Genomic DNA, 14,788 nt, shown 5'->3' on the forward strand with positions numbered 1-14,788 from the left:
GCCGAAGGTAGCCGCTTAACCGACTGAGCCACCCCAGTGCCCGACCCCTGCGTTATATACGCTCCAGACCCAGGACTCTTCCTGCAAATCCTGCCCTTCCTCAGGGAAAGGACAAAGGGAAGAGCTCAGGAAGAGAAAGAGCTGGAATAAGCCACATCATCCTTGAAACTCGCCACAAAGAAGCCAGGTCTGTCCCACCGATTGAAGAGGGTGGAAGCCGGCTCTGTCCTTTCCAGTTAACGGCCAGGATGTGGTTCGGTGCCTGAAGTCCCGCACAAGCTACTCCCCACCCTACTCCTTCCCTTTTCCTCCCCTCTGATCCCCATTCTGCCTTACCATGTCACCGACCCCCCCTTCCTTCCTCTGTCTTCTTCAGAGAATGTGAGACAACACAGGTGGTGGTCCCTCCCGCGTATGCCATGACTGCAAGCCCGTGTTTCTTCACAATGAATGCTTGGACTAGATTCTTCCTAGATCGCTCCCCACTGCCATCCGACCCCACTGCCGGGGCCACCGCCCCTCTACCAGCCCCAGTGCTGGCCGCTAGCTGTTGAAATGTGTTTTACGGGCAAATTTTCCCAAGAATTCTAGAAAAAAACAGCAAATCGCTAGTCCCCAGAGAATCTAGAAATTTTCTTCAGCTCTTCAATAGAAAAATTTCACTGCCACAGGCAAATCGTTCATGGGTTTATCATTTTTCGCCCCGTGCTAGAATGTAAGCGTTTTTTGTTCTGCTTCACTACTATGTTCCTGGGGCTCAGAAACTGCCCAGCGTAAAACAGAACTCAATACATAGCTCCTGAGGAATGGAGGAAACTTATCTCGACTTGGGTCAAGCTCGTCAGCCTCATGCGTTTGAATCGAAGCTGCGATGCTGCGTATTTGAGATGTGGTTCTCCATACAAAATGCTGCGGTGGGATCCTACTTCTGAATTTGCATAAACCTGAGAGAATTAAAGGGAAGTTGTCCCCTTAATCTCCTGTAACAAAGAAAGGGAGTTTGCTTTGTTAACTCTGGCCATCCACCATTGGCATTGCTGCCCCCTTCTCCTGGGCAGGAGCGGATAAAACGGATTTGGCAGGAAAGGATGTGTGTCTGTAGAACATCGGCAGAACTTCCAGCAGGAGTTAATAAGCCACACTAACAAGCTTCGTTCTGGGACTTTTGCTTTAAAGCTTCATTAAGCTTTCAGTACAGAAGACCCCGAACAGGAGGCAAATACTCAAACGGGGGATTCCTTTTGAAACTGACCGGGAGCTGGTAAATGAGAACCACAACTCTAGTCGGTGTTCAAGGGACGGTTTCTCTCTATTGGCTTTGAACGTTTCTGCTCTCGTCTCTTGGAGTTTGTTCCTAAAAAATAGCCCAAAACATATTAACGGAGGCAAGTCTCTGAATAAAAAGGTCATTCCAAATTGCATTTAATCCAACGCAGTCACTTTCTAGGCTGGAGACTGAGGGCATACCCAGAGAGGGGATAATGGGAAAAGTGACCTAAGCTGGCAGGAACAAACCATTACTAACCCCAGCTCGTTTCAGTAAAAGCAGGCATGAGAGTGATGGCAAGTTTTAAAACTGAATTCTCTCAACATGACTCAGGGGTCGTCTTTCCCATGCCAATTTTCAATTTGTTTTTATAGACGGATGAATGGGGGCTCACAACACGATTCTCAGGATGAAATGTAGAATGCGCATGTCTGCCCTATCATCTGAGCCCAAACTTGAAAGGGGCTCTTCACCAAAACCTAGACAAATATTTGAATGCCTCTCTTGGAAAGGGAGATGATGTCCAAGTGGTCTCTTTTATAATGCATTTGTGCATGGGCGGGGTTGGTGGAGGGAGCAGGATTTAAAAATAAAACCGGCTACGTCAGAGGCTTGGATTATAAAAGCATAGGTTTCTCTTTCAGGACTCTCTGAAGTTGGAAAGTATGAATTACATACGCTCATTAAAACTTTTATGTTAAATTCAAAGGGTAAAATTAGAAGCCATGTTAATGATCCAACCATGCGACAACTGGCCAGCAGATGTTGGAGCCTTCTGGTTAAGAGATTACATGGTTCAAGCTGACAATTTACTGTATGTGTCCCTGGCACAGAGGAGGGGTAACAAACATATTGTCAGACACAGAAAATATGCAGCCCCGGAAAAAGGGAACGTGCAAATCTGACGACCTGCGACACTTTCAAAGCTGCACGTTTTTCCACTAAACTGTGATTTCAGAGAGGCGAGTTTTTTTCTTCCTCCTCTTTTTCCTTCGGAATGAAGAGTTAATCTTGTCCAAGTTCAGAGCCAGAAATCTGTCATATTAAATCCCGGCGAAGACCGACATTCTTTCCAACTTCCTTGCTCCCAGTGTCGCTGAGTTTTCCATTGATCCTCAAGCAAACTAGCTGTCACGTGAGATGGAGCCGTTCATCCCGGCTCTGGGGGTCTCCGGGATTCCGAGCTGGGGACAGGTCTCATGGTGTGGTTGGCGGCCTCCCTTTGGTGGTGAAAGCTGCGTGGATAACTCAAGGATAGGAGATCTGAAAGGCTGGGAGGGACTTGGGTGTTTTCCTGGTTTATGCAGAACAGGTAGGGCACGGTTTTGGTCCCCTGCAAAAGCGTGAGCCCACTGGTGGAAAATCTCGCAGGTTTCAGGGGTCACACTTGATTCCTACCCCCTCAAAATAGCAAATCATCATGCAGAAGGAAAGCGACAAGGGAGCTGTGAAGGAGGCGGTATTCCCATGGGTGGGAGAGAAGATGCAACCATTAGGAGATGGGTGTAGGGAAACCGGGTGAATCCAGCCCTTTCCCTCATGTCCTCTATGATGAGCAGAAGGAGGGAAATGTAGGAGATGATTCTTATGGTCTGAGCTTCCAGGCTCCTTTCTCTTTTCAAAAGGGCTTATAGCAATGTCATTCTGTCTCTCAGGGCTGGGGAGGACTCCACTGTTTTTCTGGTTTTTGGGGTATACCCCGGGGGTGACCCAGGGTGGGTGGAGAGCGGAGGCCACTCTGAAATATCCTGGAGCAGACACAGCCGCCTTACCTCAAAGGAAACCGGTCGATCCCAACAAACCAACCGGGAGGCAAAACTAGGGGGACCCACAGCTTCCACATGTGCACCGCTCCAGGGGTTTTGCCCATGCTAGGAATGTGTAAACAAAGGCAGTGACCCCAGAGGTCATTTAGCGACTGCTTAGCTCACTTCACGAGCCTCTGACAAATACCTACTGTGTACCAAGTTCTGAGGCAGCCACTGGGCACAGGAGAAGGGCCAAGGCCAGACCCTGCCCTCCAGAAGCTTCCAGAAGCTTGCAGTTTGGTGAAGAGACGGGCATAGCACTGGAGAGTCCTACCTGCTCTGTGTCTCAGTGAGGCCACGGGCTCCTTGTCTGCCTGTCTGAACTTAGTGCCTCAGCCTGTCACCATCTAGCCTGTGGTTAGCAAACCTCCAACCATTCCTGTTACCTGACTGCCTCTGGGGCAGCTCCTGGTCCCCAGGCTTTCTTAGGGTCCCAGCAAGAAGAGGACAAAGTCTCTGTCCCACAGCTCAGATGTCCCCAGGGACCACCTTCCTCCCTCCCTTGAAGGCTGAGATCCAGAGAGCTGGGCCTGAGTGAGCTCCCTGGGGATGTGGGCAACACGGGAGGCCAGACAGCTGAAGGTCTTCGGTTTAAGGATTGTAAATCCTAACAGTGAGCATCTCCTCTGTTTGAAGAGCGCTTTCATTCTTGATGCCGCAGATGGCAGGGTTTTGGGTAACAAACCAGCATGAGCACCTACTGGGTGGCTGGTGCCCAGATACAGCAGCAGCCAATGTGGGTGAAGATCCTGCATCCGTGGCCCCTGCCTCCCGGGGAAGGGAGCAGACAGTGAAAGCATAGAAGGGGAAACTGTTATGGAGGAAAGGAATCAGGAAAGGGAAGGGGGAAATGTCATGGGCCTGGGTGGGGGCGGTTGTTATCAATAGAGTGACCCAAGTAGGCCCCACGGGGAGGGTGGCGATTGGAAGAATTTGGAGGCAAGGAAGCAAGACATTCAGATATCTGGGAAGCGTGCTTTGAGGAAGGACGAGGGCCCTCTGGGACGGGCAAGGGGCCAGGAGTGGCTGGAGGGGGAGGGGGAGTGCAACCGCACAGGAGGACAGAGGAGCCCCAAGGCCAGGTCAGAGGCCCCGTGCTCTGGTCAAGGTGGGATCTTGGAGGGCTCTGAGCAGAGGAGGGTCATGGCCCAACTCCCATGGCAAGGGCTCGCTCAGCAGCCAGGGGCTGCCCTGCCAAGTGGGAAGTCAGGGGAGAGTCCAGGAATCTGTGCAGAGGCCAAGGCAACGGTCCAGGTGGGAAGCAGGGGTCTTGATCAAGACCCAGGCCCAGGAGTGAGGAGTGTATGTTGTGAGCAGACAACGTAATACAGAACGTGCTGGTGTGAGGGGTGAAAAACAAAAAGAAATCAAGGATAACTTCAAGAGTTGCTGGCCTGAGTACCTGGGAGGATGGAGTTGGCATTAGCAGAGGTGAAGAGTAGGTCTCGTGCAGAGGCGATCAGAGTGAAATCTGGGACACGCTTGAAATACCCAAGTGAGGATGTCAGGTGAGCAGTTGTGTGTTCCATCAGGAGTTGAGAAGGGAGGTGCTGGTTGGAGATGGAAGGCTGGGACCACCAACAGAGAGATGGTACAGCACAGCTATCAGGAGCAGTGGGCGTGGCTAGAAGGAGCTTGGGGGGAGTGGGCGTGGCCAAATGAGCTTAAGCGTGGGCATAGCTAGAATGCGCTTGTGGGTGGGCGTGGCTAGAAGAAGCCTGAGCTCCCAGGCCCAGGAGCTTAGACCCACTTTATCCTCCAAAGCCTGGAGAAGTCCCTGGTTGGTGGCTGCATTGGCTTGTCTGCTTGGCCTTTTACCGGCTCCCATGGCCTAAGTACGCCTACTTTGTCCTGTCTATAGGGCTTTTTCCTGCTGAGAGCATCACTGATGGCCTAGCAACCAGGTATTACCCGGGGCCAGGGTGGGCAGGAAACTGCACATGGACCAACACGGACCCGTGCGCTGCCAACCAGGCAGACACCAGCATGCGGAGTGTAGCCCCCAGGGCCCACCTGGATTCCAGGTCCAAGGCCATGTGGCTAACAAAGCAACATTTGCCATTCTGTACAAAACTGGTTCCTGTTCCCCCTGGTAAGCTGGGCTGATAAGCGGCGGGTGAGATCAGTTCCCACCGAACCCCCTGTGCCCACTGATGTGTTTCCCAGGATGCTCCCCATGGAAGAACTGAACGGGCTCTCTCCCCTGCACCAAACCCTGGGATAGAGGTTCCAGAAGGGGTTCTCCACTCCCCATCTCCTCCTTCCTTCTCTCCCGGCATCTCCCCACTGGGAAGTTTGGACTGCCCCGCTGGTGCCAGCCTCAGGTTTTTTCCTGGCTTGCAGTCACATTTCAAAACCCAGCTATCTGGAGATTCTTCGAGATTCTTAAATTCTCATGTTGTTCTAGAGGAAGCTTTGGGTGTCCTCAACCCACAGCGAAAATTACTGACTGGCAATCCACATATTTGGTGTTTGGTTTTTGTTTTGTTTTGTTTTGTTTTGGTTGAGCCTGTGACTGGAAAGATGTAGGTCTGGAAGATTTTCTCTAGGGAGGCCATGTTCCCGTTAAGGGTTGGAAAGCCCTGCCCTGTGATTTACTGGCCATGTGACCCTGGATGCTAACCTCTCTGTGCTTTACTTGCCTCATCTTTAAAATGGGAATAATAACTGTCCCTGGCTCATGGAGTTAAGTGAGTTAATAAGTGTCAAGTTCCTAGAATAGCGCCTTGCACAGAACAGGCCCTCACTAACCCCCCGTTGCTATTAATATTCCCGGCAGGAGGGTGATGAATGGGCAGAGCCCTCCTGCTGGAGCCAGGTTGGAACCAGAGTTAGAAAATAGAAAGTTTTACATTATTTAAGCCCGGCCATTTGCTTTGCAGAGAAGCCTGTGTCACATTAAACTGCAGCATTAAGGGGTCAGCTGGAGACCTAGTTGGAATTAACTCAGGGAGCACTCTCTTACCTTTCAGTTTAAACACAGCTTCACAAGGTATACTTGGGAGCAGCGTGAATTAAGGTAATCTCATGCCATGCATGCAGTCCAGGTCTCGGAGTCCGAAGATTGTAAGGCAGCTGGACGGACAGGAAATGGGGCATTTTCTGGCATTTTGTTTTCATCTGCAGACAGTAGATATCTTCAGGTGTCTATCCCTTCCGGGGACAAATGGCGTAGCGGGGAGAGAGAAGCAGTCCATGACTTGGGATCTGGGTTCCAAAGACACCAGAGAGCAGACGAGCGAAGGCTTCAGTGAAGGGAACACATGACAGTTACTGCTGTTTTGAGAAGCACCTGAGCTTGGGTACTGCCCAGTCCTCCCCTGGCTGCTGGCTGGAGGGGGTTTGGGGGGACAGGAGTGCATGCCGAGCCTGTGACCTCATGGTCACACCTCCCCTGGCCCCAGGGACCTGCTCCCTCCCATAGTCGGGAAGCCTAGTTCCCTGGAGGGAATTCTGAATTTTCCTGGGCATCCATAACTATAGCTCCCTTTGCCTGCTCTCATTTTTGTCATGTCTGTTCCCTACTGTGTAGAATTCAGGAGCTGAGCAAGGCTGGAGGCCCAGGGACTCCCTCTTTCAGCCTCCATTGATGCAGGAATGCTAGGGAGAGTGTTAGCAGGAGGTTCTAGTTCACATTTTTTTCTAATAAACATTAAAACAAAAACATCACTACTAAAATAAAAAATTGTTTGTGTACGCCCTAGGCTCACCCAACTTGCTTCCAATGAACCACCATATTTAGGGACATGCCAGACTGGGAGGGTTTTGTTTTTTGTTTTTAACATGTAATGTATTATTTGTTTCAGGGGTACAGGTCTGTGATTCATCAGTCTTACACAATTCACAGTGCTCACCATAGTACATACCCTCCCCAATGTCCATCCCCCACCCCCATCTCCCATCCCCATCCCCTCCAGCAACCCTCAGTTTGTTTCCTGAGATTAAGAGTCTCTTATGGTCTCTCCCTCTCTGGTTTCGTCTTGTTTCCTTTTTCCCTCCTTTCCCCTATGATCTTCTTTCTTGTTTCTCAAATTCCAGATATCAGTGAGATCATATGATATTGTCTTTCTCTGACTGACTTATTTCACTCAGCATAATACCCTCTATTCCATCCATGTCATTGCAAGTGGCAAGATTTTGGTTTTTTGATGGCTGCATAGTACTCCATGTGTGTATGTATGTGTGTGTATATATATACATATATATGTATATATATATATATATATATATATATATATATATATATATACACCACATCTTCTTTATCCATTCTTCTGTTGATGGACATCTAGGCTCTCCATAGCTAAAAGTATGGAACGTTTCATGAATCTGCATGTCGTCCTTGCACAGGAGCCGTGCTAATCTTCTCTGTATTATTCCAATTTTAGTATATGTGCTGCTGAAACGAGTACTGGGAGGGTCTTTAGAACCATCAACCCCCCCGCCCCAGTTTGAGAAATGAGTAAGCTGAGGCCCAGGGCAGCAGAAGGGTACTACATGCAAAACAGAGCACCCCCCAATATTGACCCAAATGGAATCTTAGTGACCTGCTGATTTCCCACTACACTGGCCCGGGCCCACCTGAAACTTGTACTCTCTCTCCAGGTTCCCAACTCTCATACCCAGAGGCCTCTCTCCCACTCTCCCCAGTCTCCTGAAAGCTGTGTATGTCTGCTGGCTTGGGTACCTCCTCCTTCATGCCCTCCTGACCATCTTCCTGTGATCCCCTTCTGTCCTGCCCCACCCACATTTACAGATGGCTCTCCGAGGCCACCCTGGAGACCCAAAGGAGGAATGAAACCCAGCCCCATCCTTGCAGGAGCAGCACTTGGCCACTAGGGTGGCTCTGACCTCAGCCTCTGATGTCACCCTCCCAGGGCTGGCCCAGAGTCTTAGGCAGGAAGAATTGGAATTCCAGATATGAAAGGTCCTTGGTGTCTTCTTATGTTGAGAAACAGACGGCAAGGGCAGATGTCCTCCAGCTTTAGGGATTTTCTTAGAATCTCTGAAGCTGGGGCTCTTTCATCTGGTCCCAGAAATTGGGATCCATGGAATTCTGAGTGTTCTTTGAGATGTTCAATAAAAAGCAGGCTCTGTCTGTGCTCAAGGAAATTTAAGAAACACTGCAGACAATTTTAAACCTGTCTATCATCCATCTATCTATCTATCTATCTATCTATCATCTATCTATCTATCTATCTATCTATCTATCTATCTATCTATCATCTATCTATCTTATTGAGATAGAGAGTGCATATGCAACTGGGGAAAGAGACAGAAGGAGAGGGAGAGAATATCCAGGCAGACTCCTGCTGAGCACTGAGCTCGAAGCGGGGCTTGATCCTACAACCTGTGAGATCATGATCTGAGCCAAAACCAAGAATCAGACACTTAACCAACTGAGCCACCCAAATGCCCCAGCATGGCAGATTATTGGTGACTTTTGGAGCATTACAGCTTTATTAGCTTATGTCGACTCTAAGAAATCCTACAGTAGACAAATTCATTTAGCCCAGCATTTCCTTGGCTTCTCTGGTCACAGAATCCTTTCCTTGAAGAATGCAGCTGGATATGGGGGAACACCCTGGGCTCTATTAAGGTCCTTCAACCCCATATCCTCCATATCTCTTCTCCTCTGGTCTGGTGGTGAGCTCTCAGTCAAATTTGGGACAGATTGAGTGATTTTTTGGTGAAGGGTAACAATTTCTGATAATTACATGTTAGAGGCCTTCCTTCCCCCTCTCCCATAAGAAAGTTAACCACGGGGGGAAAAAATAAGTTTCTGGCCTCAAATGGAAGTAAACAGCTGGAGCTGATGAATTCCAGAAGTGAGTATTCTTTTCTCCTACAAGCATCTGTGAAAGAGAGAAAGAAAGAGAGAGAGAGAGAGAGAGACCGCAGAGGCTATGTAAATATAATTATTTCTAAGTAGAGTACCTTCAACATTTTCCATTAGGTAGCAGGGAGGTCACTCTGAGGCCAGCTGTCCAAATATGGCTGCTGATTCCCCTGAGTCAGCAAAGTCTATAAAAAAATGATCTTTGGGACAGAAATTTCTTACCACACATTCTAGTAAGTATCTCCAAATGTATGGGATATTAAATTTAGGGCTGTGGTTTTCAAACTTTTTTTCAAAGCATGAAAACCTCTTTTTCAAAGGAAATCTTACTCAAAACTCTTCACACAATCCCAGGCTAACCCCTGGAATCTAGTCTGGAAAACTGTGGTGAACCGTGCTACTCAAAGCCTGATGTTCAGACTAGAAACTTCTGCATCACCTGGCCACTTGTGAGGAAGGAGTCCAGCATCCAGCCCACTTCAGACCTGCCACTCCAAATCTGCATTTTCCCACCCTCTCCAGGGGATTTGTGTGCACATTAAAATTTGGGGGGCAGATCTAAAGGGATTTACTCCCAAATATTCTTTCTCTCTTGGGTCATCCCAAATACCTGGGTGAGGCTTTTGACAATGAGTCGGCAACGAACTGAGGCCAGCTATAGCTCCCAGCAAGGCAAGCCAGCGTGGTCAGGTCATCTGCACAATTGAATCTGTGCCCCCCACCCCCCCGCCATGGAAATACTGAGAAAAGCGAGGGCTGCTTAGAAAGAGGAGAAGAGAGCAAAGTGGCGAAATGCAGAGACTATGGACTAGAGTTCCTGGGTTTGAACCAACGCTACCTTACCTCTGGGGGAGACTCTGGCTGGTGAATTAAGGTTCTGTGCCTCTTTGTCGCAGTGTCGGACTGGGGTAAGGGATGATGATGATGGTGAGGGTGATGAGAGTATCCTTTGAAGGAGCTGATGGGCTGGAAGCACGTAGAATCTCTAGATGCTTGGTCGGGGCTTTCATTCCCAAGTCCGTGAGAGCTCACCCCATGCAAGGGGCTTCCCTTTAAGGGATGTGCCAAGGAGCACCTGGGTAGATCAAACAGATTAAACATTGGTCGCACAAGAGTCACCATCAGGTTCTCTCAAATAATCTCATCACTTAAGTACCATTGAAAGACCAAACACTGCAATCTAAACTTTTTGATACATGGGTAACTTCTTTTTAGTCTTAGATTCAGAAAAATTTATGTTTCTTTTGGGACTTTTCCATTTATTATCTCAGTGATCTTGGGCAAGCTCCTATAGCATTTTTCTCATTTTCTGGGCCCAGGGTCAGGGAAGTAATCCCACCATATCAAGCACACAGGGATCCTGGAGGCTCAGGGGTGTGAACTGACACGCCAGGCTGTAAGTCTTGGGAGTCCCAGCAGAAGCAAATGCAAGGGCCATCCACCCCCTGTTCTCATGTGCACCCCTCCCCCTGCCGCGAACACTTTCTCTTTGTCCTATAGAACACCAGTGCGAGTCACCTGCACTCCGGCTCTGAAGGAAAAGTGATGCCCCCCCCACTAGAGCTGAGGGCCATTTGCTGATGGAGCCCGGGGTGGTGATTGTCGTGCACCTGAGCCATGAGCCCTGCTGAGCCGGGGTGCAGAACTGACACCAGGGTTCCCATGTTGCTGCATGCCAGGCCACCGCTCAGTGGGGTGATGCTGCCCCCGAAGGCCCTTCTGCATCGCCCTTGGAGCCTCAGCAGCCTCCCTGGTTTTTTGGCACCATGAACCGCTTGATCTCAGTCCAGCGATTTGCTCTTACAAACAAGAGAGGGGAAAAAAAATAGAAAAGTCATGAAAAACAGACACAAGGAATTAGGTCACCCTAGAAATTCTAAGACATCAGCAAAACTCTTGTTGGGCACGATTTTAATTCAGCGACTTCTGACCACAGCAGGGTCTGGGATGGATAGAGTAGAGAGAAAGAGTCAAGATGGAATGGGAGAGCAGGGAAGGAGGTCAAGGTGATCCGTGGCTCTGGAGATCTGCTGAGGACTTTTTCTGCAGCATGGGGCATGTCTCAGGGCCTTCTACAGCGGTGGGTGCCTTTGACTTTCCCTTCGATCTGGGAGTTTGGGATCCTGACATAGTAACTGAACCTTTTCATACTCAACATTGAGCTGCCCACTCCCTCCCTTGTGAACTTCCACCTCATACTTCTGCTTCCTTGCTTTTGATGCCTATTTGTTGTTTGCGTGGGGGGTGGACGGGCACTGTGTGTCGCCCCGCAGACCCACCTCTCATGATCAAAGCTGGCCTTGCACTCTACAGCAAGGCTTTAAGCCACTTAAAAGACAAGTTTTCCTCTAAATGCATCTTTCCATAGACAGTCACCAACCACGGGGACACACGTGCACCTTGACGCAACAGAATGCGTTTTAACTGAGTTAGTAAGAGTGGGACAGGAGGGCATACAAAAGATCCACTCCTGTGACATGAAATGTGGCTGGACAAGCCGAGAGCAGCAGACAGCCTATCTCCCAGGAGTTGAGGACAGCAAGCACCAGGACACTGCTATGGATCCTGAGTGAGAAGGAAGTTGCCTGTTGTCTGGCTGCTGGAGCTTGCCAGGGAAGGGGGCCCATTGGGGGTAGTTGGGTTTAACCAAAAAGGGAACAAAAGAAAACAGTCTTTGGTGCAATGGAATGAGCCCTGGTCTTGAGACTGGATTTGAAACAGGTTCTTTTTTTTTTTTTAATCTTGCAATGGTTATCAATTTTTAATGGTTTTCTATATACGATTCTGCTTGCAGTTAACAATGACAAAGTGGTGTGTCAGAAATTTGGTTGAGTAGTGGGACAGGTTCCCCAAAACTGTCCTTTTCTTTCTTTTCTAAAAATTGATTAATTTATTTTTATTTGCATATAGTGCATTATTTGCCCCAGGGGTACAGGTCTGTGAATTATCAGACTTACACTATTCACAGCACCCGCCGTAACACATAACCTCTCCAATGTCCATAACCCAGCCACCCCATCCCTCCCACCCCCAGCAACCCTCCATTTGTTTCCTGAGATTAAAAGTCTCTAATGGATTGTCTCCCTCCCCGGTCCCATCTTGTCTCATTTGGTACCTCCCACCCCCAGCAACCCCTCTCCTTGCCTCTCAAATTCCTCATATCAGGAAGATCATATGATAATTGTCTTTCTCTGATTGACTTATTTTGCTTAACATAATACCCTCTAGTTCCATCCACATCATTGCAAAGGCAAGATTTCGGTTTTTTGACAGTGGCATAGTATTCCATTATATATATATATATATATACCACATCTTCTTTATCCAGTCATCTGTTGATGGACATCTAAGTTCTTTCCATAGTTTGGCTCTTGTGGACATTGCTGCTATAAACATTTGGGTGCACGTGCCCCTTCGGATCACTACATTTCTATCTTTAGGGTAAATACCCAGTAGTGTGATTGCTGGGTCATAGGGTAGCTCTACTTTCAACTTTTTGAGGAACCTCCATGCTGTTTTCCAGAGTGGCTGCACCAGCTTGCGTTCCCACCAACAGTGTAGGAGGGTTCCCCTTTCTCCGCATTCTTGCCAACACCTGTCATTTCCAGACTTGTTAATTTTAGCCATTCTGACTGGTGTGAGGTGATATCTCATTGTGGTTTTGATTTGTGTTTCCCTGATGCCAAGTGATATTGAGCACTTTTTCATGTGTCTGTTGGCCATTTGGACGTCATCTTTGTAGAAATGTCTGTTCATGTCTTCTTCCCATTTATTGATTGGATTATTTGTTCTTCGGGTGTTGAGTTTGATAAGTTCTTTATAGATTTTGGGTACTAGCCCTTTATCTGAAATGTCATTTACCATTATCTTCTATAGTGTCCGTTTTCTCTTGGTTTTGTTGACTGTTTCCTTTGCTGTGCAAAAGCTTTTGATCTTGATGAAGTCCCAATAGTTCAATGTTGCCCTTGCTTCTCTTGCCTTTGGCGATGTTTCTAGGAAGAAGTTGCTGTGGCTGAGGTCAAAGAGGTAGCTGCCTGTGTTCTCCTCAAGGATTTTGATGGATTCCTGTCTCACATTGAGGTCTTTCATCCATTTCATTCTGTCTTCCTCAATTTCTTTCATGAGTATTCTATAGTTTTCTGAGTATGGATTCTTCTTATTCCTAGGTATCTTATGGTTTGGGATACAATTGTAAATGGGATGAACTCCTTAATGTCTCTTTCTTCTGTCTTGCTGTTGGTGTATAGAAATGCAAGTGATTTCTGTGCATTGATTTTATATCCTGCCACTTTACTGAATTCCTGTATGAGTTCTAGCAGTTTTGGGGTGGAATCTTTTGGCTTGGCCACATAAAGTATCATATCATCTGCAAAGAGTGAGGAGTTTGACTTCTTCTTTGCTGATTCAGATGCCTTTTGTTTCTTTTTGTTGTCTGATTGCCGAGGCTAGGACTTCTAGTACTATGTTGATTAGCAGTGGTGATAGTGGACAGCCCTGCTGTGTTCCTGAGCTTAATGGAAAAGCTTTCCGTTTTTCCCCATTGAGAATATTTGCTATGGGTTTTTCATAGATGGCTTTGATGATATTGAGGTATGTACTTTCTATCCCTACATTTTGAAGAGTTTTTATCCAGAAAGAACACTGTAATTTGTCAAATGCTTTTTCAGCATCTATTGAGAGTATCATATGGTTCTCTTAGTTTCTTTTTTTACTGTATTGTATCACAATGATTGATTTGTGGATGTTGAACCAACCTTGCAGCCCAGGAATAAAACCAACTTGGTTGTGGTGAATAATCCTTTTACTGTACTGTTGGATCCTATTGGCTAGTATTTTGGTGGGAATTTTTGCATCCATGTCCATCAAGGATATTGGTCTGTAATTCTCCTTTTTGATGGGATCTTTGTCTGGTTTTGGGATCAAGGTAATGCTGGTCTCATAAAATGAGTTTTGGAAGTTTTCTTTTCATTTCTATTTTTTTGAACAGTTTCTTCTTTAAGTGTTTGGTAGAATTCCCCTGGCAAGCCATCTGGCCTTAGGCTCTTGTTTGTTGGGAGATTTTTGATGACTGCTTCAAACTCCTCACTGGTTATGGGTCTGTTCAGGTTTTCTATTTTTTCCTGGTTCAGTTTTGGTAGTTTATACATCTCTAGGAATGCATCCATTTCTTCCATATTGTCAACTTTGCTGGTGTATAGTTGCTCCTAATATGTTCTAATAATTGTTTGTATTTCTTTGGTGTTGGTTGTGATCGCTCCTCTTTCATTCATGATTTTATTTATTTGGGTCCTTTCTCTTTTCTTTTGGATAAATCTGGCCAAGGGTTTATTAATCTTATTAATTCTTTCAAAGAACCAGCTCCTAAGTGTGTTGACTTGTTCTGCTGTTCTTTTGGTTTCTATTTCATTGATTTCTGCTCTGGTCTTTCTTTCTTTTTTTAATTTCCATGAATTAACATTTATTATTTTGTAAACCATATGTATAAGTCATTCAGATTTTATTCCATATTTACATTCTCTTCTCCTTCTGGGTTTAGGTTTTCTTTGCTGTACTTTCTCCATCTCCTTTAGGTGTAGGTTAGGTTGTGTAGAGACCTTTCTTTTTTCTTGAGAAAGGCTTGTATTGCTATATACTTTCCACTCAGGACCACCTTTGCTCTGTCCCACAGATTTTGAACAGTTGTGTTTTCATTTTCATTTGTTTCCATGAATTTTTTTTTAAATTCTTCCTTAATTTCCTGGTTGACCCATTCATTCTTTAGTGGGATGTTCTTTATCCTCCATATATTTGAGTTCTTTCCAACTTTACTCTTGTGATTGAGTACTAGCTTCAGAGCATTGTGGTCTGAAAATATGCAGGGAATGATCCCAATCA

At 46.9% G+C, this 14,788-nt stretch overlaps 1 non-coding gene across 1 annotated transcript; it reads right to left on the reverse strand.

The window, feature by feature from the left end:
- Positions 1-7,380: 7,380 nt before the first annotated feature.
- LOC123947760 lies at positions 7,381-7,487 on the reverse strand. The gene has a single exon (XR_006819802.1). It is a non-coding gene; the product is annotated as a U6 spliceosomal RNA (small nuclear RNA).
- Between the last annotated feature and the right edge of the window lie 7,301 nt (positions 7,488-14,788).

The sequence above is a fragment of the Meles meles genome, chromosome 7 (assembly GCF_922984935.1).
Source record: "Meles meles chromosome 7, mMelMel3.1 paternal haplotype, whole genome shotgun sequence".
Taxonomy (NCBI): domain Eukaryota; kingdom Metazoa; phylum Chordata; class Mammalia; order Carnivora; family Mustelidae; genus Meles; species Meles meles.